Source organism: Anguilla anguilla, chromosome 1, assembly GCF_013347855.1.
Source record: "Anguilla anguilla isolate fAngAng1 chromosome 1, fAngAng1.pri, whole genome shotgun sequence".
Classification (NCBI taxonomy): Eukaryota; Metazoa; Chordata; class Actinopteri; order Anguilliformes; family Anguillidae; genus Anguilla; species Anguilla anguilla.
The window spans coordinates 73037980-73061347 of record NC_049201.1 but is presented as its reverse complement, the minus strand read 5'-3'; the positions used below and the strand labels follow the sequence as shown (position 1 = coordinate 73061347).

The 23368-nt window shown below is 46.6% G+C and overlaps 1 protein-coding gene across 7 annotated transcripts in view; it reads right to left on the bottom strand.

Moving 5' to 3' along the window:
* grik5 (glutamate receptor, ionotropic, kainate 5) overlaps positions 1-21485 on the bottom strand; it is a 56059-nt gene extending 34574 nt beyond the window's left edge. For 2 of the 7 annotated variants that reach the window (XM_035412468.1, XM_035412459.1), the window contains exons 1-3: positions 21306-21485; positions 20707-20889; positions 17069-19371 (exon numbers count right to left, since the gene is read on the bottom strand). The gene's annotated coding sequence lies outside the window, so the exon portion shown is untranslated. The other 5 variants (XM_035412487.1, XM_035412513.1, XM_035412477.1 and 2 more) reach the window with 5 other exon arrangements.
* Positions 21486-23368: the final 1883 nt, after the last annotated feature.

Below are 23368 nucleotides of genomic sequence, written 5' to 3'. Positions count from 1 at the left end.
GGCGTTTTGCCTTCAGTCGTCTCTCTTCAGGAAGTGAAACGCATGCTGAATTGAATTCTGGGTGATTGACTTGGCCAGTCAAGACCAATCCACTTTTTGGCCCTGAAAAACCCCCTTGGTTGCTTTTAGCAGTAACATTCGGGGTCATTGTCCTGCTGCCGGGTGAAGTGACGTCCAGTGATTTTTGAGGCATTTGGCTCAATCTGAGCAGATACTGTAAGATGCCTCTGTGCACTTCACAGTTCACCCTGCTGCCGTCAGCAGTAACATCATCAATGAAGACAAGTGCGTCAGTTCCAGGGGCAGCAATACATGCCCAAGTCATAAAACTGCCTCCATCATGTTTCACAGATGAAGCGGGAGTGGCTTGGATCGCGAGCAGTTTCGTTCTTCTCCGAACTTTCCTCTTTCCATCCCTTTTGCACAGGCTAATACTCGTCTCACATTTCCATAAGACCTTGTTCCAGAACCTATATTTCCCAAAAATATAAGTGTTAAAACCCCTGTTTTCAGTACTTTGTGCACCCTCCTTTTGGAATGATAACAGTATGGAGTGGCATTTTCTAAAAAGCATACATTAATATAATTTTCCAATAATTGAACATTCAGTACAGCTCATTACCCATGGTTGTTTATTTTTAAGAGCCTTTTTTTACCAGCTTTATCAAGAATGGCAATGAAATAAATGATACTAAATACCGTACTACTAAACGTGTTTATTGTCTTATGTAATATTCATGTTAAACAACATATTTTATAATGGTTGCAAGCATATACAGCTACCAACAGAAGCTAATGAATTGAATACAAAGTATATTTCAGCGTATAACAAATATACTTTATTATCATTAATAAATTCGATACGGCCATTCATTTAACCATGGAACGTACCATTTTTTTACGGACACAAAATGGCTCCCTAATGAAATGGAGCAGTAGGTGCAGCTTAATTTTAAAAGCTGCTGCCATGAATTTTATATTTAATCTGAAGCTCATTTCATGCCTCCCTCCCTTGTCGAGGTTTTTTTTTTTTAGTTCGAAAGCACCAAGTCTACTGGTTATCACTGCCCTTAAGGCAGTGAATTTGTGTGTGTGTGTGTGTGTGTGTGTGTGTGTGTGAATTTTCTGTACCTAGCTGTTCAAAGAATTATCTTTCTTTTGAAACTACATGGCTCCATGATAATTTTGAATTGAAATAAAGCAACCCTTACACTTATTTTGCTGTGCAAGTCACACCTGTGGTGTCCAGTAAAATATTCAGAGAAATTTAACTGCACAAAAGGGAATGAAAAAGAACAGCTTATTGCAGTTTGGATGGGAAAACGCACTTAAAGACAGCTTGGTACTAGTACACATACATTTTCAAACTGTGAGACAATTCTGGTAATTGGAAGGAACTTTGTCCCAGGGAGTCATCCTCAATATCACTAATTACCCGCTAACATAAATATTTAATATTAAACAGGCTTAATTAACCACAATAACATGCTCAGCACAAAATAACAGGGATCCACCACTGCAGTGTAAGCTGCGATTTGATTTTTATGATGCTCTTTGACGCACCTGCCTCGTAACATGCTGTTTTAAAGGATCAAAATGTTCCGGAATCCGTTTCATGTGGACACGGCACAATTAAGCCAGCTAGGTGAAGCCCTGCACTCAATTAGCACACGGAAGCGGGTGAAAGGCTAGAAAATAGATAACGGCTTCGGGACAATTCCCTACTATTTTAGCAACGCTGACTCTAATCGCACGTAGATCTTTTTTTTTATTTTTTAAAGAGGCTCGTGTATGCCAGAGACTGAACGAGTGTCGGAACAGAAACAGGGGCTTTAAAAACCCGGCTACGCGCGACTGTTAAACGAGCTCCTCGGGCCGCGCGGACGGTGAGTGATTTTACGGCTAGCTCCGGCTCAGGCAGTAAATCGCGCGGTCTCCTGAGTCCAGTTCAAACTGTACACGGTGTTCCTCCGGCAATCCAGCCACAAGCCACACAAGCCCAGATCAAGAAAAACGGCGGCTCGACCTAATTAGGCTCATAAACCCCGCCCCCCCCCCCCCACCAAAATTCTTGTCTGTTTTGGGTGACACACTGTCAAATTTGCTGCTTCATCTCTCTCTCTCTCCCAACCTCCCCCCCCCCCCCCCCCCCCCAGGCTCATAAACCCCCCCCCCCCACCCCCACCAAAATTCTTGTCTGTTTTTGGTGACGCACTGTCAAATTTGCTGCTTCATCTCTCTCTCTCCCCCCCCCCCCCCCCCCCCCCCCCCCCCCCCCCTCCCCCCCTCCCCCCCCCGCTTTTCTCCTCACTTGTCAGTTGCTTCACTCCGGCTCTCAAGCTTTGCTGACAGCATGATATTGCAGGTCATACATGCACTTCATACTCAGTGCAGTGAGGTCAAACAGGTCTCCAGCGTCCACTGTTGCAGCAATATCTCTCTCTCTCTCTCTCTCTCTCTCTGTCTCTCTCTCTCTAGCTAATTCAAATTCAAAATTCTTATGGCATGATGTATTTTACATTTTATGTCGTAAAACCCTTTCAATAGCAAACATAATAATAATAATAATAATAATAATAAGATCTCTCTCTCTCTCTCTCTCTCCCTTTATAGCTACAAAGTGAGAGCCTCTTTAAAAAAGACAGGCCTAGAGCTAAAGTAGTAAAGCGAACACTTCAGGGTTCCAAACGACCCCAAAGGGGGTCCCAAAGTGTTCGTACCTCTAAGCGTCTGCTCACTCTCTGCAATCACTGCACATCTTTCTCCATTAAGACAGAAGACGCTGATGACATCCTGTAAGAATCTGCCCTAAATGCAGGCCTTCCAAAAACTCTTAAGATTGCATGTTGTTATGAATTGTCATTAGAAATGTTGTCAAATCTGCTTTTTTTTTTTTTTTTTTGTTCTGACGTGGATTCAGAAGTACCAGGATTGGTTGATAAATGACAGAACAACAAGTTCATGGAGTAAATCCAAATAGTGTGTTTCTGGCCGGTTGTTGCATTTGGAGCTGTTTGGGGAATGGTGCATCGCCTAAAATGCGCAGGAGATAACTGTGAATTTAAATGTGCTATGCAGGGCAATGGGATACACAGCAATACATCAGGGGAGGGATAAGAAGGAGAAAATTATATGAAAGGAGGCAAGGGATGCCTTTTTATGCATTATTTTACGCACGTATCGAGCACGCCACCAGTCTTAAGTACTACAGCATTCACCCCACAAAATGGTGCGACTCACACAACCCCACTGCAGCTAGAAGAGGACGGCACCGGCCTCCCTCTCCAGCGTCCCCCGAACGCCGTCCGCAGACAACGCAACCCAGTAAGGGGCGTCGCCGCATCGCCGGCCCAGGTCACAAAGCGTTAGCGAACGCCGCGAATACGCCGAACCGCGATCAAATTCTAATGGCGCCCAACGGCAAACTGCGTACCCACTCCCCCCCCCCCCCCCCCCCCCGCACTTCCTGTGAGGTCACGAAGCATTGCGGAAGTAATTCCACTGACTTTTCGGAGCTGAGCAGTCACAGTAAGTGCTGTGCACCGTATCAGGAGTGGAAGAACTCAGCGGCGCTAAAAGTGCATTAGCCGTTTACCCTGGGCAGTGGCTTAACCCAGGCACAAGGAAGCAGTGACTGTGGACAACAGCATATTTAGGAGCAAAAACGTGTGAAGTGGTGAATTTTAGCCTTCTCAAAGGCCCAGGAAACTGGAGTCAAACTGAGGTTAAATTTTTTTTTTTTGCCAGAAGTAACAATTGATAGTCTTCTTAATATTTCTAATATTTAACGCACTGGTAAAAATGACAAGATATAACATTAATACTGCACAGTAAAATATCGTAATCAGAATTTTACTGCGAACTCAGTGGTCACCTGGATTTCACAAGACTTAACAGTAATATTTCACAATAAAATTGCTATCAGAATTTTACTGTGAAATCAATAGTTACCTGTATTTTATAATATTTAACAGCAATATTTCACAATGTAATCAGAATATTACAGTGAAATCAATGCAGACTAGGCAATATTACAGCGAAATTACAATTTAACTGGACCGCGCAGCATTATGGGAAATGGCGGCTTTGGCTGAAACCCAGTGAAGCAGCACCAACGGCAACCTCGGAATCGACTATCAGACAGACACCAGTCAGCAGTATTAAGTTTTATTTCAGCATTCATATCGGTTCACAAACAGTGGCTTCCCCTTTATGACTGTAATATACAGATGGGTGACAGATTAAAGGAAGAACCTGTATAAATAAGTGGAGAAACATAGCAAACGCAGATGCTTCCATAGAGGTGTACTGAATGGTCTCTGTGGCATGTATAAAAATTCTGAGCAGGCCTAGTTGACCTCGATTTTGGATCAAGATGGCAAGAGGAAAAGATCTAAGTGACTTTGAAAGAGGGTTCATTATTGGGGCACAGGTGGCAGGAGCATCAGTCACAAAGACTGCTCAACTGTTCAGCGTTTCAATAAGAACAGTGACCAAAGTGACATCTGCATTTGAAATTTCATATTCAATGACCGTGATGCAGGGGCATTAGTGCGATACGTAAGAAAAAACAGATGAGCAACTCTTCCTCAGGTGACTGTGTCAGCAAGAACAGACTGTCAACAATTAGACAGAGAGGGATATCATGGTCGGGTTGCAGTGCATAAACCCCTCATTACAAAGACGAATGCACACGTGAGAGTTCAGTGGAGCAGAAACCATAGGCACTGGTCTACAGAGATGTGTGATGAAGTGATATGGTCAGACGAGTCATATTTACCATACTCTTGACAAGTGGGCGAATGTATGTCTGGTGTACACCAAGAAAACTGTCTGAGTGCTTGACCCCGACAGTGAGGGGGTCCAATGACTCTGTTATGCAGCGTGTGTGTGGGGGGGGGGGGGGGGCATTTTTCTAGCATGGTTTCAGTCCACTTGCCTCCTTACAGGGAAGGGTCACTGCAAATCAATACAGTTATTCTGACATTTCTCTCCTGATGGGAGGGGTCTGTTCCAGGAAGATAGTGCCCCCCATCCACAGGGCACGAGGAGTCACTGAATGGTTTGACGAGTATGAAAATGATATGAATCATATGCTTTGGCAGATCTCAACCCAGTTGAACACCAGCGGGAGATTTTGGACCGACCTGTTAGACAGCGCTCTCCACCACCATCAAAACACCAAATGAGGGAATATTTTTTGTATGAATTGTTGTTCCATCCCTCCAGTAGAGTTCCAGAGACTTGTAGAGTCTATGCCAAGGCACATTACATTACATTACATTACAGGCATTTGGCAGACGCTCTTATCCAGATCCAGGCACATTGAAGCTGTTCTGGTGGCTCATGGTGGCCCAACACCTCATTCACCTAGCTATCTAAAATCATAATTCAATGAATGGATAAGCGAACGAATGATCTTTTGGGTCTAAGCAAGGTTTTAATTTCTTTTGAAATAAGGTTGCTTATGAGTTAGCTTTGTAAGCAACTGATATTCAATATCAAAGTGCAAACGGAAAACAATTTGGAAATCGGCCATTGCGTGATTTTAACATTATTTTATACTGAAATTATTAGCCAACTTGTCAGTTTATTTGAGTGTTTTATAACGGCAATGCTTCTGCCGAGCCATCTTTATCAGGCCGTGCCGTGGCGTAATGAAATAAACACGACATCAATCTCACTTGGCTTTAAGTCATTTTCTTTGTCGTATTCGGTGTTTGCAGGAAAGAGGGATTATTGCGTGCGCCTTGGAGAAACAATGCCAAAAACGTCCATGAAACTGAAATCCTTTTGTCTTTTGGCCTATTGTTTACAGATGCTTCTCGGGCATGAACCCAGAGAGGGGCTCAAAATCGATGATGTGGGCACGCTTCAGCGCTAGAGATCTGTGCACTTTCCAGAGAAAACCAGTCGATTTTGGGTGGATGTCAGCGGAGACATCATTTTCTGACGGGGGTTTTATAGCTGCATTGTTATTGTTATGTGTTCACGGCATTGTTATTTATTCACAGTTATTTATTCACCATTTCTTCACTACGCTGTTATTTATTCACTCGCTCTTCACCCGAAGCTGATGCGTGGTGAACGTTCTGGTGAAAAATGTCTGCGATGCGTCACACAGGTGGGTGCTACACATCGGCGGTGGCTGAGGTCAGTTCCCCCCTTCAGTGTTAATGTTTCATTCATTCATTCATTCATTCATTCAACAAAGGTTTTTAAATTGCTGGTTTTCTGTTGGTTGCACATTTTTGTTAAATATCGTTGCTGAAGGTTTCAGAGCTAATGAACTTGTACATTTACATTTAAAACAGACGTTTTCATCCTTTTACATAATAAAATACAATAAAAGACATTTTGTTCATATGCCTTTTCTTCTGATAAATTCTTCAGGTGGTTCTAAGTCCTATGCAAATACTGCATATTTTGCTAGCATAAAAAACTGACACTGTACAGTAGGAGATGGCGTCTTTCTGATCAGACGTTAAAATGAGATCCGGACTCAGTGCGGTCATTAAAGACCCCGTGACACTCAGCTCAAAGAGTAGGGGGTGCCCCACATGTCCTGGCAAAATTCCCAACCGGAATCTCTCAAAACCTGCTGCCAAATCATCCCCTGGTTTATTTGGATAAAAAAATCATTCTCTCCCTCTCCACCCCAGCTGATGTATGATGAATGTTCTGGTGTAAATTGGTTGCCGTGCACTACCCAGGTGGGTGCTACACATTGGCGAGGGTTGAGGTGAGTTTCCCCCTTATGACTGTAAAGCACTTTGAGTGGGAGAAAAGCACTATATACATGCAATTAACTATTATTATTATTATTATTATTATAAATGACATTAAAATGCCAAATTTACCGTATCCAACAATATAACTGGCCACTGAGTTAATTTTACAGTTGATATGTGAAAATACAGGTCATTACTGTAATTTAGAAACAGCCAATTGCTGTAATGCTACAGCAGCATAAAGCTATATTACAGGAATCCATGGATTTTTAACTGTAAAATCACAGCATGTAGTTATCATTTAAATGTAATTTACACTGTATATAATACAGTAAATTACTGTGAAGCTTACTGTAAAAGTACTGCAACTAATAGCCAGGAAATTTACTGTAAACCAATTGTTTTTTAGATTATCATGACCTGTTCAGCAGATACGAACAGGGTGGGAGTGTATCCTGCATTCATTAATATTCATATGCATAAGTCATGCCATATGAAAAGCAATCCTCATCGCTAGGTTAAAGCAGGTCATCCTGTGCAGTAAAATCAGGCTACCAGACAACATGAATGAAAACAACATAAGGTTATATCGTATAGCTAAAACCTGCAGATCATTCGATGTGTAATGGCGTTGAAACACTGAGCTAATGTACACTGACATTAGCCTCGACAGCCGTTTCAAACTCCGGACATTACACCTGAATAAAGAAAGGCTTTGATTCCACATATCTAAGCTTGAAAGCTATTTAATTATTGCTAGCTAATGGTAGGCCTACTTACTGATCCATCACGCATCTGTTTCGCATCAACCGGGAGGGCTACTAACAGCAACAGTTGGGTGGGAGGAGAAGGGAGGGAAGGCACTGCACCATGCACATGCCCAAACTTTTTAGCAAAGCCATACTGTTTTTGTGGATAGTTGGTGAATTCCTCCTTGCAAAAATGGGCACTACAAATATTAACTGTTGGGGTTATTGCAATATTGCAGTGCCCGTGGGCCTCAAGAAATGAAACCCATTTCTTGTGAGTTTGAAAAAAAAAAAAAAAAACCGTATTGATTTTTTTTTTTTTTTTTGCATCCAGAGAAGGCACAATGCTTAGGCATTTCCAACCCACACAAAGTGGCAAAGAGCTATTACAAGTACAAAGCGTTTCATTAGCGTTTTAGTGACGTACACTGTACCCGGCTAACTCCGCCCACTGAAAACCTGGCGTTTAGCCAAGGGAGGAAGCAAGCCAATCTCGGCACAGGCTTTTCTATGCATTTTTTATTCTTTTTTTTTTGCAAGAATCATTTTAAAACATTACTAGGCCATTTGTGAATGCAAAAAAAAAAAAATTATTAAAAAAACAACACATTGGCACAGATTCACAGGTTTCCTGGACCTTTGAAAGTGAGCACAAAGCCCAAGTGTTTGACAATGCGCATGTGGCTAGGGAAACTGTCCATCAGCTCCACACTTTCTCATGCATGCGTGTTGCTAATGCTAGTGTTCCAATATACTGCGCTACACCTGAATGACTCTTCATGAGAGAAATGCAAATGGACCGTTGAGGGATGAAAGGGAGAGGGGGAGAGAGAGAGAGAGAGAGAGAGAGAGAATTAGCCGAGAGGGGGAGAGGGTGGGTGATAGAGAAAGAGAAAGATAAAGGCAGTAGTTGGAGAGCTCTAACAGCGGAGAGGAAAGGTAGATATGAGCAAAAGAGAAGGGGATAGGAGACGGAGAAAATCGGACGCGAGGCAAATTGAAGCAGCCGAAAGATCAAATGGTTATTTAAACAAAGACAGAAATGGGACGAGGTAGAGGAGACAGAGACGCACAGGATAGGACAGGAAGGGCAGAAGAAGATGGGGAAAATATTTTCACAAAAGAACAAGCGGACAGATCCACAGCTTCGTTGTGAAATGTAAACCACTCAATGAAAACATGGTTATAGGAAAATGAATGCATTTATGGTAGCATTACATTACATTTATATTTATTTGGCGTATCAAAGGTCATTGGAGCAACTACAAATAAAACAGGTCCAATAAGGTACACTACTCATTTCGTACAGTTATTCATAGCCATGAACACATTGAGTCCAGTTCACACAGTAAACATTGCTCTGACCTAACCTATGCCAAGTTAAACTAGGAGGCATTACAAGCTGCAACGTAGCCTAAAACAAGAAGCATGTCCTGCAATGGCAACAGGAGGAAAGCAGCAGCAAATACTGAGTAGGCTGGCAGTAGGGTGCCGAACAACCCACTGAGCAAGCAGAAGACACTCAGGAGAAATTACAATGCATCAGATGCTTAAATAGCTAATCAGGTCCCTCAGATCATTGTCATATATAAGAATCATTTCATTATTAATGTGGTGTGTCGGTTAATAATTCGTGCTGCACTGGTTCCTGTTTATTTTCAGCAATTCTGTTGATGTCTACTAGTATAAAAAAAAAACTGAAGTGACTGGCTGTGATAAAGTCCATCTACTCTAAAATTAATATTTCCTTTTCCAGATATCTTACAGCAGAATCAGTTCACCACTGCTTATGCCGCACTGTTCCATCCTTCAAGGTCTGTATCAAAAATAGGTTTTTGTGTTTCTTTATGTGGCAGAATGTTTCTTAGTAGTTGAATGAGCTCAACACGCCTTCAGCTGGATGAGGGTGTTAAGATAACGTGATAACTGAGATGTGTTTCGTGTCGTTTCACCTGTCTTCAAATGCAGGAGTTGGAAAGATCATGGAGATGGTTGTTACCGGCAGGTTTGGGTCAGTATTTGGTACATGCTAACAGTGACCAGTTTCTGCCTTCTGCGTTTTATACAGACTGTATTCATGTGTACATCCCTGCTTGCAGATTCTGTTTTACACCTTGCTCTGTAAAAAGGGTAATGGCCAGCTTGTTCACACTTACACCCAGCAACGCGTTCAGGCAATCTCTCTCTCCCACCTTCCCCGTCATTTAGCTACAAACATGGAACGTGTTACTAGTCAAGTAAAGAGCATTAATACATAATAGCATTTCAGCAAGATGCCAACAAGGTATAAATGTTTGCTGACTTCAGTTTTCAGAGATGGCCTGAAGATAGATCTGTTTATAACATCAGAGAGAGAGAGAGAGAGAGAGATAGAGAAAATTAGCACCCAACTGATTCCTTTTCAATTTATCATTTAAAGGTTAATGATGTAAATTGAAACTGACGCTAAAGTTATTTGTATGACTGAAGCAAATTCGAGACGCCCGTTCCGGATAGAGCGATAACCTCCCCCCACGTGCACTTTAAGGGAAGCGACCTTAATGAAATCTAAGCGCGCACGGGACGCAGCATCCGCCGTGACCCTATCTGCTGCAGCCCAGAGCTCCCCGGTGAACACACTCACCGGTCGATTCGGGGTGCTACGACACGCAGCCTTTGCTCGAAAGCAAACACACACCCCCATGTTTATTTATGACGTGCCAATACGGGGCACTTCAAAGGATCGTCCGGTCGGAAAATTCCAGAGGTGCTCTTGCAGGGCTTGTAAATTACAACTGTGGCTCCAAACCAAAGGAACCTGCCAGGTTTTTTTCTTTTTCTTTCTTTCCTTTCTTTCTTTATCCTTTGAGAAAATCCAATCGCCCCCCGACCACGTAACTGTATCTTTATTTTAAGGTTAGAAACGGACGGGCTGACCGTGGCCCTTCGCCCCCCCCCTCCAATCAGCCCAACTCTCAGGAGAAAGCGGGAGGCTTCGGTCAGAGAAGAGCAAAGACCTCGGCTCTGTGTGATCGACACACGGGTGAAGACCCTGGCCTCATCCTGAAGACTAATCCCTGGGCTTCGTTCCCCCCCCCCTCCCCCCCCCCCCGAAAACTCCCCACACCCCCACTGTGGTTTCCTGGCAGATGCAGGCCAAGCTGTGGCCTGTAAGCTGAAAAACCTCATAGGGATTTTCGGGTGGGGTAGAGGGGAGGGTAGGGGTGAGAAATCCACGCACTAATCGGCGTGACGCGTTTGGGTGACATCACGGCTCTCTCCCGTGACTCGGCAAGGGTCCACCTGCCCCCCTGGCTCTCCATTGCTATCGTACTAGCCCATCTATACCCATCTGACCCATTTCCCTGCTGGGTATCGATTGCAATCGGGGTCCATCATTTTCCATGATCTCCACCACCACTGTGGAGAAGAGGGCGTCGTACCTGCAGATCTTTGCTCCCACATGAATAAGGCCATCCATTGATTTCCATCAACGCTCTTTATTGAGATGAATCTTGTTCCTGGCCAACAGAAATGAATGTGAAGGCCAACAGGTAGCAGTGGGTTTAACTTTTAAAAAAATGCTTTTACAACGAGCTCTTATTTTATGCTGTGCTTACACCTTTTTTAATTGAAAAAAAATTTTTGAGTATAAAAAAAAAAGTAATTACTCACTGGAGATGATTGAAAAGATTAATAGAAAATGAATGTAACCAAACATACAATTACAATGGCAATGTTTTTTTTTTTTTTGTTTTGTTTCCCCAGCACTCTTATTCCAGAAGGTCTTAGAATAAGTGCATTCAGTCAAAGCGGGAATACAACATATCATTATCTTAGCAAGCAAAAACACTTTAAAACAGCAGCAGGAAACACAGTGCTAGTATGATATATAATCATTTTAAAAAACGCGTTTTGTTATGGAAGCAAAGGAGAGTTAATTGCCTTAATACGTTTAAAGGGTTTGATTGCTATTGTTACCGCTGTTCAGAAGGTACCGGCAAACTCCATCATCGATGCTCACGTGAACGGCTCCAGCTTCAAGCACCGCATGGATCTCATCATGCTTGCAGCCCCTGTCACGGCGCATTCGGGCGGAATGTCTATCGCTGTCATCTTTAGCGTACATACAAATTATCCCAATAAGTCGACGCGTATTCCCACGGGCGTTGCATGGAATCGATGAGCGGGCTGCTCCCGCAACGCCGGCTCTGCGAGCTTCCCCCTCTCTCGCACACACGCAGGCTCCCTTCTGACGGTGCCGAACGCGATTCCGATTGCATTAGGGACGCGCTCAGCCGAACCGTTAAGCTCAATGCGTTTCACACTGTGCTCACCACACCACATTAGGTTACTCTGATTGTATCCCGTAGTGCAGCCAGCCCAAATAGACCAGACAACAATATCCACCATTATGCAGTATTTAATGTTTTTTCTGTGGCTCCCCTATGCTTTTGAAAATCTGAATGCCATTAGCAGTATGCTAAATCTGCTGCTGCGTTTTAATCATGTGCTTTTGTCAACGACTTTCGCACGATACAAGGACGGTGTTACACCTGCCACATTTACATCTTCAAGCCTGCTCGCGCCACTGCGGTCTAGTCGTACCCACAATGCATCTCATCAATACCTGTCAAATTCAATGCGGCCTTCCTATGCACATCTGACCTTTAAACTTTGCTCGACCGATACAGTGCCTGCGAACAGGGCAGAGAGCAGACCACATTCTGGACCGTGTTTCTGCGCATTAATATGACATTGTGAGTGAGAGCTTGTGAGGTGGCACGTTAATGCCCAAGTCAAGGAGGCTGTAAAGACGTTTTTCCATATTGTTGTTGTAAATCATGTCTTATAAGCTCAGATTGAGCCGCTCAGTTTGCTTTGCTAGCTCCACGGCAGCAGCTGCTCGCTTCATAAGTTTTACTCGTCTAGTACTTAGCACTGCATTAACCACTCTGCTCCTCTTTACCGTCAGTTTATCACCTATCCCACAATTCATCTTGTCCCCTGGTCTCCTGCTGCATCTTTCTCTCATGCTAAGTTTCTAAATTTACGGTCTACGGTCCATTCTCTAGCTCAGGGGCGTCCAATCTTTTCTGAAAAGGACAAATGTGGGTGCAGGATTTTGTTTTAGATTAGAATAAAGAAACCTGGTTCTACTTACAGTATCAGTGTCCTGACTGAAGATCAGGATTAGTTGAATCAGGCGTTGTAGTCCTGGGCTAAAACAAAAACCTGCACCGACATTTGAAGATTTGAAACCCCTGCTCTAGCTCCTCTCTAATGGCGTGATCAGACAAAAAAACCACTATAAAAACACGAATCCAAAAATCCCACTTAAAACCACACCTCTAGATTTGAAAGTCTTTCTGTCTTTCTGTCTCAAAGACTACAAATATTTATTTTCACAAACTGGGGAGAGGAGATTCCAACTGAAGATATAGGTTGAGTTTGCATACAATAAATTATGGGACACAGAATACCTCACATGACTAATTAAGAGAACCAGAATAATCAGTTAATTTGGATATACAAAGACTTTGTTGGAATGGTAATTGTTCAAATCATATTCAGTGCTAACTTTCTTGTACATGCATTATTTTAAAAAAAAAACAATAGTAGTTTCTTCTACTTTGCCTTTTTTATTACAAAAAGAAATAACATGGAATTTAGTTTTTTAAAATCTTGTGTAGTTAATTAAATTCCAATCAATCCATAATCATAAGCACAGAGCACAGTGCAAAAGAGGAAAAACTACCAGACCAAACCAGATCATGCAGCTTAGAACACATAAACCAGAAATAAAAAAGGAAGGCAAAACTGATTTTAATCACAAATTATTCTTGCTGTATAAACCTTTTTATGGTTTAAATATTGAAAAGAACAGTTAACTCTCGATTTTGAAATGTGTGTTCCACAACAGTCTCACAGGGTCTATAAAAAGCAGAAATGGGAAAACAATACATACAGACACACAGTGCAGACCATCAGCTTTAATTTGGGGGGTATTTACATCCACAATGGGTGATCCATGTAGGAATTACAGCTGATTTTTATCATTATTTCCCCCATTTTAGGGTTGGTTCATTTGAATTCCTTCAATTAATTCAGATTTTCAGCCTCATGATGGCCTGCTTCACGGCCATTTTAGGTTTTTTTGGTCCTCATGTGGAGAGACAACAGCAACAGGGAGATTCCAAATGTAAATCAAATGTAAATCCACTTCTATAATCAACTGTAGACCTTCTGTTAGCTTTCTTGTGCTTGAACTAATGATGCAAAGACACACAGCTGGCCAAGAAACAGCTGAGGAGCCAATTGTCTCTTAAGTTTATATATATATATATATATATATATATATATATATATATATATATATATATATATATATCAGTGGTAGCAGCTGATTATATCACAGCTAAGGGGTGTTGTTTGGCCTGACGAGCACCCTTAGCAGTGATACAATCACAATATACAATGGCCTGGAGTGAGATATTGCTTTTGTAAAAAGGTTATGAGTATGGAGATATAGATATAATAGACACAATCCAATTAAAAGTGTCTTTATTAACAATTTCATTAAAAGTAAATTACAAGTAATTTACAAAAAAGTAATTCCTGGCTGCCTGCACAGAGTGCCAGGCGGTTGCAGTTTGTAAGCTCTCTTTAGTTCCGCCAAACTAGCTAGCAAGCAAGCTAGCATCAGTGAGCTAACAAGAGAGTATGCCTTATGTGTGTTTATTTGTACGTCCCCACTGGTTGTGCAACCAGGGGCGTCGTAGTGGGGGGCAAAGTGGGACTGACTACCCAGGGCCCAAATGGGGGAGAGAGCCCTTGAAAAGCCTGGAATGATGCGTGAGAGACATGGACCAAGAGAGGAAGGGGGCCCACAGAGACTGCTTATGTATAGGGCCCCAGAATTTTGTGCTACACCCCTGTGTGCAACCACTGAAAAGCTGTCCAGCACCAGTGGGATCACGTTTCGTGGGTCTACTCGGCTTGTTAAGTAGAGCAGGTGCGTTGCTTAGTGTGGCTTAGGATGCCTCACCACCTTCTCAGGTCCCCGACTTTCGGTCGTCAATAGCTCTGGAGAGAACTCTCGTACGTGAGCCCGCTTACGGACATAATCCCTCTCACCTTAAGACTCGCACATCAGCTAGGTTCAAACGTCTCCATTTTGTGAGTGCTGACGATCGTTGCATGTAACGGTTTTTCATTTTGAATGACTGCTTAGAGTGATAACTGAAATGGAACTGTACAGAAGCATTAGACGTCATAGCCGTGGTATACAGTTATAATACCACGGCTATTAACCATTCAGATTCGAGATTTGCCCTACCCGTTTTATATAGAGAGAGCACTTTTTTGCTGAGCTTTCTCTGCGCCGTTTGTGGAGGTCAGATGAGTAAGCGCAAGTGTTATGTGCCTCAGATAATACTGCAATTCTGCTCACAGAACTAGAACATGACCGCGAGGAGAGGGCTAGCTGGGTCCACTGGAAGTCCCAGCAACCGAATGACCTCAGACCTGCACCCCATCGGACGAGCGTCACCGCATCCCGGCCCCCTTTCCCGGCTTCCGGGCTTCAGACGGAACGTCCGCGAGTCACAGAACGGCCGGGCGTCTCACTACTCCGTCGTGATGTCACGGTTTCCCCGTTCGTGTGCCCCGCCCGCGCCGCGCGGCAGCGCCGGCCGTATTTCCTCCCCCCCCGGCCGTAATTACGGTATCAAGCGCGGGGCCCATTTGGAGCCGTCGTTACGAAGCGCCGGGGGGGGGGGGGGGGGGGGGGGGGGGAGTGATGGGGAACGAGGTGTCAGGAGGAAGAAACACGGCCCTGCCGCGCGCGGGTCCTCCTGTCGGTCCGCGTCGGGAGCCCTTCAGCTGGGCAAACACTCATTTTTTACAGCGCGCGCTTAGCCGCGAAGAGCGGTTGCTATCACACGCGCGCCCCGCCCCGCCCCGCCCCGCCCGCGCCGTCCCAATTACCGATGCGACCCGCTGCGCGCCCGCGACAGTGACGGAGGCGCTCGGCCCGCCGCGCCCGCGGGCCAGGCTCCGGGGGAGGCCGAACCGGGCGGCTTCCTCGCCACCGTGCCCTTCATTAACGCGCCAGATAACAAGCCCCTGCTATCAATCCTCGCGGCGCGGCCGCGGCTGAATGTGCTTCACAGGCCGGCTTCTCCCTTCGGGTAAAGGGTGACTCATTATCAGCCATGCTATGCTACATGCTATGCTACATGCTATGCTACATGCTATGCTACATGCTATGCTACATGCTATGCTACGGCGCGTCGTCGCCACCACAGCCCCTATTTTGCGTCGTTGTCGACAAGGAGCGTGAAGTAGCACGGTATTCGCCGTGGTTCGGGTGACGACATAAACCCAAGGCTAATGGTGTGGTTGGACAGAACCTTGTGTGTTTCGAGCGTTCGTCCAACTAAACCTTTGGCTTTGGTTGTAGCCCCTCAGCGATTGGGCCTTCACCTTCAAACCGCTGTTTGAGTTTGAGACCCAATCACATAGAGCAGTTAGATGAACCTTTAAGATGAAACCACTGGGAGTTTTTTTTTTTCTCTGTCAGGACAGCCTTGGGTGTTCTCTCAGACAAAAAAATTCCACTCAAAATAGGGAGCTTTGCCTTCAGCCAGGAAACAGTTGTAACCATGACCCATGATATTTTACACAGGGCAAAAATAATGACCCACATTGGATTAAGCTACCTCTCTAAAGCTCATTCCTTACCCTGTTATTATGTAGCACTGGAACACATTATCACGGTACTTTGCCTGTAATCTTATGATTAGTCATCATAATTCTCCCGGGCCCACAAACTGCACATTGAGCTTGGTCTTTTATACGCACACCCCTACCCCCCCCCCCCCCCCCCCCCCCCCCCCCTTCCCCGCCCCCAACCCCACAAAGAGTTTATCTCGCGAGCCAGAAGCGGCAGTTTGTGTAATGGTGTTATCCACAGTTCAGTGGGTCCGCTTGAAGGTGCTATCTCGAGTCAATATGCCTCCATGTGGGGCTGAGGATTTGGACGAGTGTGGGTCTGCGTGGTGCCGTGGGCTGGCGTGCTTAAGCCCTGCTGCACGCGCTCACATGCCTCCGCTGCACTGGTTATAGCACTAAAGTGCCTTTTAGTCATGCCGGGAGAGATCGTACCCGGGGACGCGACAGCGATGCAGCGAAGCCATCGGCCAAATAAGAACAAACGCGCCAGTAAATCTGCTGTGATAACCAGAAATAAAGAAAGACACACACACACACACAAACACAGGTGCACACATACGAGCACACCTGCACACACAGACACACACACACACACACACCACACAGGTGCACACATACGCGCACACAAACACAGGTGCACACGTGTGTGTGCACGCACACCTGCACACACAGACACACACACACATGCACCACACAGGTGCACACGTGTGCATGCATATAAGCACACGCGCGCGCGCACACACACACTCTTACACACACACACACACTAGACCAGTATCTCCCAGCATGCATCCAAACAACAGAACAACAGCACACAGTTCACCATATGCTCAACCAGACAAAAGAGAGGACAGAAATAAGCGGTATACTCACAGAATGAATCAGACGATACTTGCAGCAGTTCTCTACAGGTCAGTGAAGTAGCCAGTGAGTGCAGCTCAGGTACACATGTAAACAGAATCCAGTGGAGGGGGGGGCGGGAGGGTTATGAAACATCCAGGGTAGGGGGAAAAATTTTGGAGGGTTCGATGTTGGGTGCAGGTCGGGAGCAGAGACTTTCAGAGTTTGGGGGAGCAGTAGCAAACTGCAGTGTTTGACCTCTAATGAAACTATATTCCTTTGTGAGAAAAAAAGGGAAAAAATCACATATGAAGGCACAAAAAAAATTCTGCTGCCACCATACAGCAAAAAAAAAAGAAAGGGAGGGAGAGAAAGGGAGGGAGGGTCTCTCTCTCTTTCTCTCTCTCTCTGTAACAGAGAGAATGTGGGGGACAGAGCCCCTGACTGATCACAAAATGAAAGAGGAGAAAAATATAAAATAACAGTTCCAATCCAAGAGGCCTCCCCTTGTCTCTCCGTCTCGCACTCTCCCTCTCTCTCTCCCTCTCTCTCTGACTCTCCCTGATGTTTGAAGGCCTCTCTCGCTCAGCTGAAGGCGACTCTTAAAAAACGATCTTGTTTTTGAGACAACAAGGGAGGGAGGGGGGGGGGGAAGAAAGACAATCAAAAAATCCAAAGGGGGTTAAGGCGTGTTTTCCCGACCGACTGTCCTCTACCTCCGTCAGAAAAAAAAAAACCCTTTTCTCCTCCCCGGCTCTCTCTCTCTACGACGCGTCCCCAGAAAGAACTGTAGTACTGAGGAGTCTGCACCCGAGCGAGTGCACTGAGGGATGCAATCAGGTTCTCTTAATTGCCCCTTGATTACAGCGATGAACCCCGAACCCCCGGCGGCAAAACACCGGTCGCTGCAGCCGACTGCAACCCGCCCACCCCGCCGGGAACGGCGACGAGCGCAGCGTTCCTAAACACGCGGGGGGCTCGCCGTGTCACGCGGGGGGCTCCGTTACCCTCCTACTGCCCCCTCGCCCCAGTCCAAACGCCCCCGCCGTCCATCCCTCTAACTTCCCTCTGCCCCTCTCTCTGACGAAGAGAGGAATCAAAGACAAAGAATAAAAAGAGCGGCCTAGGGATATATCTGGTGAACCGCCTCTCTTGTTTTTCCCTTGCTCCCCACCTGTTCCTTCCTTTCCCTTGATTTGCTCCCTCTGTCGCCTTCTCTTAAGCACTATCTCTCCTTCAAACGATGTGTCCCTCCATATCCCTCTCTCGTTCTCTGTCTCTCTTCATCTGGGAAATATCTGGAGGACTGAATTTTGCATCGAGATTTATTCTGGCTCAGTTGCTCTGGTGGTTTAAAAAAATAAAGAAGCAGATGAACTAAGGGGTCTGAAAGTGATTTGCCAAGCGAAAAATATATAGAGAAAATCCCAAAAACTAGTAGAATATATAGATGGAATTAAAAAAATACAAAAGGGCCAGACAATATTGGCGAGAAATCCAGTTGAGAAATCCAGCGTTTCCCCAGAATCCTGCACTGAGGCCTCTGACAGAGACGTCTTACATCTGTACGTCCCTCAAGTCAGCCCCATCTCCGGGCAGCCAAACCAAACACGGAATCTCAGATGAAGGTAGAACAGAGCTGCAGGTAGACCCTCTGGAGTGCCTCAGGTCGGACCTCTGGAGTGCTGCAGGTAGACCCTCTGGAGTGCCTCAGGTAGGACCTCTGCAGTGTTGTAGGTAGGACCTCTGGTGTGCTGCAGGTAGACCCTCTGGAGTGCCTCAGGTCATACCTCTGCAGTGCTGCAGGTAGACCCTCGGGAGTGCCGCAGGTAGACCCTCTGCAGTGTTGCAGGTAGACCCTCTGGAGTGCCGCAGGAAGGATCTCTGCAGGTTTGTCCCAGGTTTCGGCAGGGTGACCAAACACACGTCCACACAGGTGCCTCAGCTGTATCTACATGCTGCAGGCTGAATTTGGCTCTGAGCTCCAAACTCAGACCAACAGGTGGACTGCAAACTGTTGAGTCTCTATTAAAAAGAGAAATGGGGGAGAGGCTGGAAATCCCACGGTCACAACAGATCCAAATCTCCCTCTGGGTGAGCGCACCGTTAACCAAAACCGGTGGGGACTCCTCCGGATCCGACGGGGCTGTCCGGCCCCTGCTGGGGAGGGCTAGCACGGTGAGGGCTCTGAGCGAGCTGGAGAGGGGCCTCTGCGGGCGCTGGCGGTGGCGGTGGCGGTTAACACGCGCGGGTGTGGCCCCATGGCGGGAAGCGTGGCCCCAGGCACAGGAGGTGGCGGCACCGAAACGGACGGGAGGCGCGGGGAGGCCAGGGCCCTGCGGGGGGGGGAAGGAAGCTGGCGGTTAGCGCGGCCACGCCGGTGTCACTCCCGCCCGTCACTCCCGCCCAGCTGAGTCCAGCTTCCGCTCGACTCACTCTGTCACGCTCTCCTCCGTCTCACCGCTCCTGTCCTCCCCCCCGATCGCTCGCTCTGTCTGAGTCCACTTGTGACAGCGCCCCCCCCCCCCCCTTTAAAGAATCCTGCCCCCCTTCCTTTTCTCCTCCCCATGTATTCTCATAATTAAAACATGTCAGCTTCTCCCTTTCTCTTCCCTTCTTTTTTTGTTTCTTCCCAAATTTCCCAGAGATATTTCTTCCCTCGGCCACTAAACCCAAGCACCCATCTGTCCGTGTGTCTGTCTTCCACGCTGAGACATACAGACATACATCTGTATCCTGCATCTTTCTCCTACAGCTGTGCCATTCATTGCATGTCAGGCTGAAGGGAGTGTGGGGGGAGAGGGGGGGAGTCTGCCAGTATATGTTCATAGAATCCCATAACCAAACACTGGGGCTAAAAGCATTCGATCTGGACAACACCTGACCCCCCCTAAGGCACAACTCCGTTCACTCCGTCCAATCAGCGGCCGCCGTTGGATCGAAGGCATCCTGACCAGTGTGTCGGCGTGTGGTGCGTCTGAGGTGTGTTGAAGAGGCAGGCGAAGGATGAGCGCGCTGCCAAAAATCGTGAGGGGAACGAGACGTCGGGGGAACGGCTCGGTGGCTGACCCATTAACTCCTCCCCCCCCACCCCCCACCACCCCCACGTTTCTGTCACAACATACACACATGCTGTCCTCGGAAGATTGATTGAGCAGGAAAGTGGTGAATTCCAACGGCACGGCGCAGCTGTAGGCCGTAGAAGAGTCTGCCGGTGTGACACTCCACCACCGCCGTTTGAAATGAAATGGCCCCGCAATTTAACAAAAAATTAAATACAATTTTAAGTTTAATTTCAAATGAAAGGTGGTGAGATCTGAGACTGTGATGGGGAGAAAGGGAGGGGGGGGGTATGGCAGTGAGAGAGAAAATGAGCAATGGGGGGGGGCTGACAAATTCAAATCGAGCACTTTCGTCCCTCTTATTTAAAAAAAAAAAAGAAAAAAGAACCTGTGAAAAGTGTTCTTTTGGGCTGGGTGGAGATCGGCAGTGGCGAGAGGGGGAACAAAAGAACAAAATGAAAAGAAACGAAAGACGAACGGCGGTAAAAAAAAATGGATGGATGTTGGGATGGAAACGGGTGTACAGGAGGGAAAAATAGATGCCGCGTGATTATGGAGAAATGACAGAGAGAGAGAGAGAGAGAGGGAAAGAGAGAGGGAGACACTCACCCATTTCAGTCCCTTCTCCACAGGCAAGCACAATCCCGGCTCTGTGGTCTCACCCCAGGCTGGAGCGGGGAGAGATCCCGGGGATCTGCCGCTGGAATACCAATAGGACCGCTATTATGAGCGCGCCGACACCGGGAGGAGGCTACTACAGAGAGCGGAGCGCGCGGTCAGGTCGGCACGCCGCTGAATACCGCCGGCGAGAGCGAAAAAAAGAAACAAAAAACAGTCAACCTCTTTTTACCACCCCCCCACCCCCGCTTCCCCTCATCCAAGCACCCACCCCCTCTCAAGAAAAAAAAAAAAAAAGGGAAAAGATTATTACACAAACACCGGCAGGCGAGAGACGGCTACACAATCACAAGGCAAGAGCAGACGCGCACGCACGCACACACACGCACGCACACACACACACACGCTCGCACTCGCACTCACAATGAAACGCAGTTGCAATGACATCGGCTTTTCGCAGGCCGTTCCCGTGGCAGAAGAGGGTGAAAAACACAAATTGTGCGTCTCCCCCCTGCCCCCCCCCTTCTCTCTCTCCTTCCTCACACCACAGTCTTCACACAGGCAAATTCAGTGTTTAAGTGAATACCCACAATACTGCTCTTTTCTTCGCTCACTTGCTTCGTTCTCCCCTCTTTTCTTTTTTTTTTTGGTGCCTACAAATTTGCCTTGCTGTAATTCCACAGAGCAGGACTGCAAACTGCATTCATTCTCTCTCTTGCGCTCTCGCTCGCTCTCTCTCTCTCTCACTCGCTCTCTCTCTCTCTCCCCTTGCTCAGTTGTATCTCCATACCTCTTCAGCTCTCTCTCCAATCCAATCAGCACTCCCTCCTCTCCCTCTCTCTATTCCCTCCTACCCTGCACCCCCCCCAACACCCCCCCCCTTTTCTACCGCCCACTCCTCTATCTCTCTCTCCCTCCCTCTCTCACTGTCTGATTTCCTCAAAGACAAATATCAACTGCCCGAGCCCTTTCCTCCCTCTGTCAATCTCGGAGATATCAGTTAAGAAAAGTACACACAGTAATAACATGGGCTCATACACCTCTTGCTCTCGAACATAAACGGCTTTGACGCGCCCTGACAGACCTACACGCGCGGGGTGACAAACACGGTGTCACCACCTGACACGCATGCTGATACAGAATGACATGGTAACACACTGAAGCCAGGACACCGGACTGCGTACGGACAGAGACGGTCTTACGAAGCACCCAGCACCCGCAAGCAATCGCAGGGCGTTAAAAAGGGCTTTCTGTCGATTCCGTGGACACTTTGCTATTTTTAACTTTCAGTCACATGAAAGGGCTGCATTTGAACCACGACAGACAACTCTTAGTGTTAAAACGTGCTCAAGTGCAAAATTACGCAAAATTCGTTCTAATATTTGGCCCCAGAGTTGAAAGTATAGAGGTTAAAACATCCACAGAAAACACACATATTTCTTTAATTGGGAACACAATTAAGCTTAAGCCACAAAATAAAAATGAGCTACTATCTATACATGTCAGTGAAGACCACAGATGTGCCGACACACACACACACACACACACACACACACACACACACCAAACAAAAATCTTTGAAGAATTTACAACACACCCACACTCTGTATTCATCCAAAAAGATCAAAACCGAGAAAGAGGGCAACCTGAAAAGAACAATGAAGCAGCCGTACAGCGTGCCGAAAGGCAGCAGTCTGGAGCACAAAGTGGACGTTGGACGTTCAGAAGGAGAAGAGGACGATGGGCACCAGTGGGGATGGTCCTGACCTATAGCTGCTCTCTACAGGGACTCCTTCTTTTCAGTGTCTCAGATGAAATCCTTACTCCTGTATGCAAGGTGTGTGTGTGTGTGTGCGTGTGTTGCTTGTTTTAAACTTCTGCATGTCACATTTGCTGTATCGATACCTGCCCTATGTGTGTAGAGCAGTGGTCTCCAACCCTGGTCCTGGAGAGCTACAGGGTCTGCTGGTTTTTTTCTCCTTAAAATCAGCACCCAGTTGAGACCCAAGACACCAGGTGAGTTGAGTTAACTGTGTAATCAACTGCTCTAATTCATTCACGAAGTGCAGAGTCACCACGAAAACCAGCAGACCCTGTAGCTCTCCAGGACCAGGGTTGGAGACCACTGGCGTAGAGCCTTCACTCATCCCCCAGCTTCCTTCTCTATACTTCTTTCTCTTCCTTCTCTATGAGTCCCGTCCTCTTCTGCACATACGCATGCAACAGCTGCCGGGTTTGCATCTTCCCTCCTCCCCCTCTCTCTCCCTCTCTCTCTCTCACTCCCTCTCTGTCTCACAAACATACGGTTGACTTTTTAAATGTAGCAATGGGATACACATGTAATGTATGCGTATGACACACACGCGCATACACACACGCACACACACGCACGCACGCGCAGGCATACGCAGGTGAATGACTGTATGAGGGTTCACAGATGGACAGTTATGCACGCACGCACGGACACACACACGTATACACACACACACACACACTCCCCGGCACGCACGTACACACACATTCACACGTACACACACTCCCAGACACACACGCACGCACAGCGATGAGCAGCCCTGCCGGGGCTGCAGCTGTGAGCTGCCCCCGGTGTTCCCACCAGCAGAGGCCGGCGGGACCTTCATCCCCTCCCGCCTGC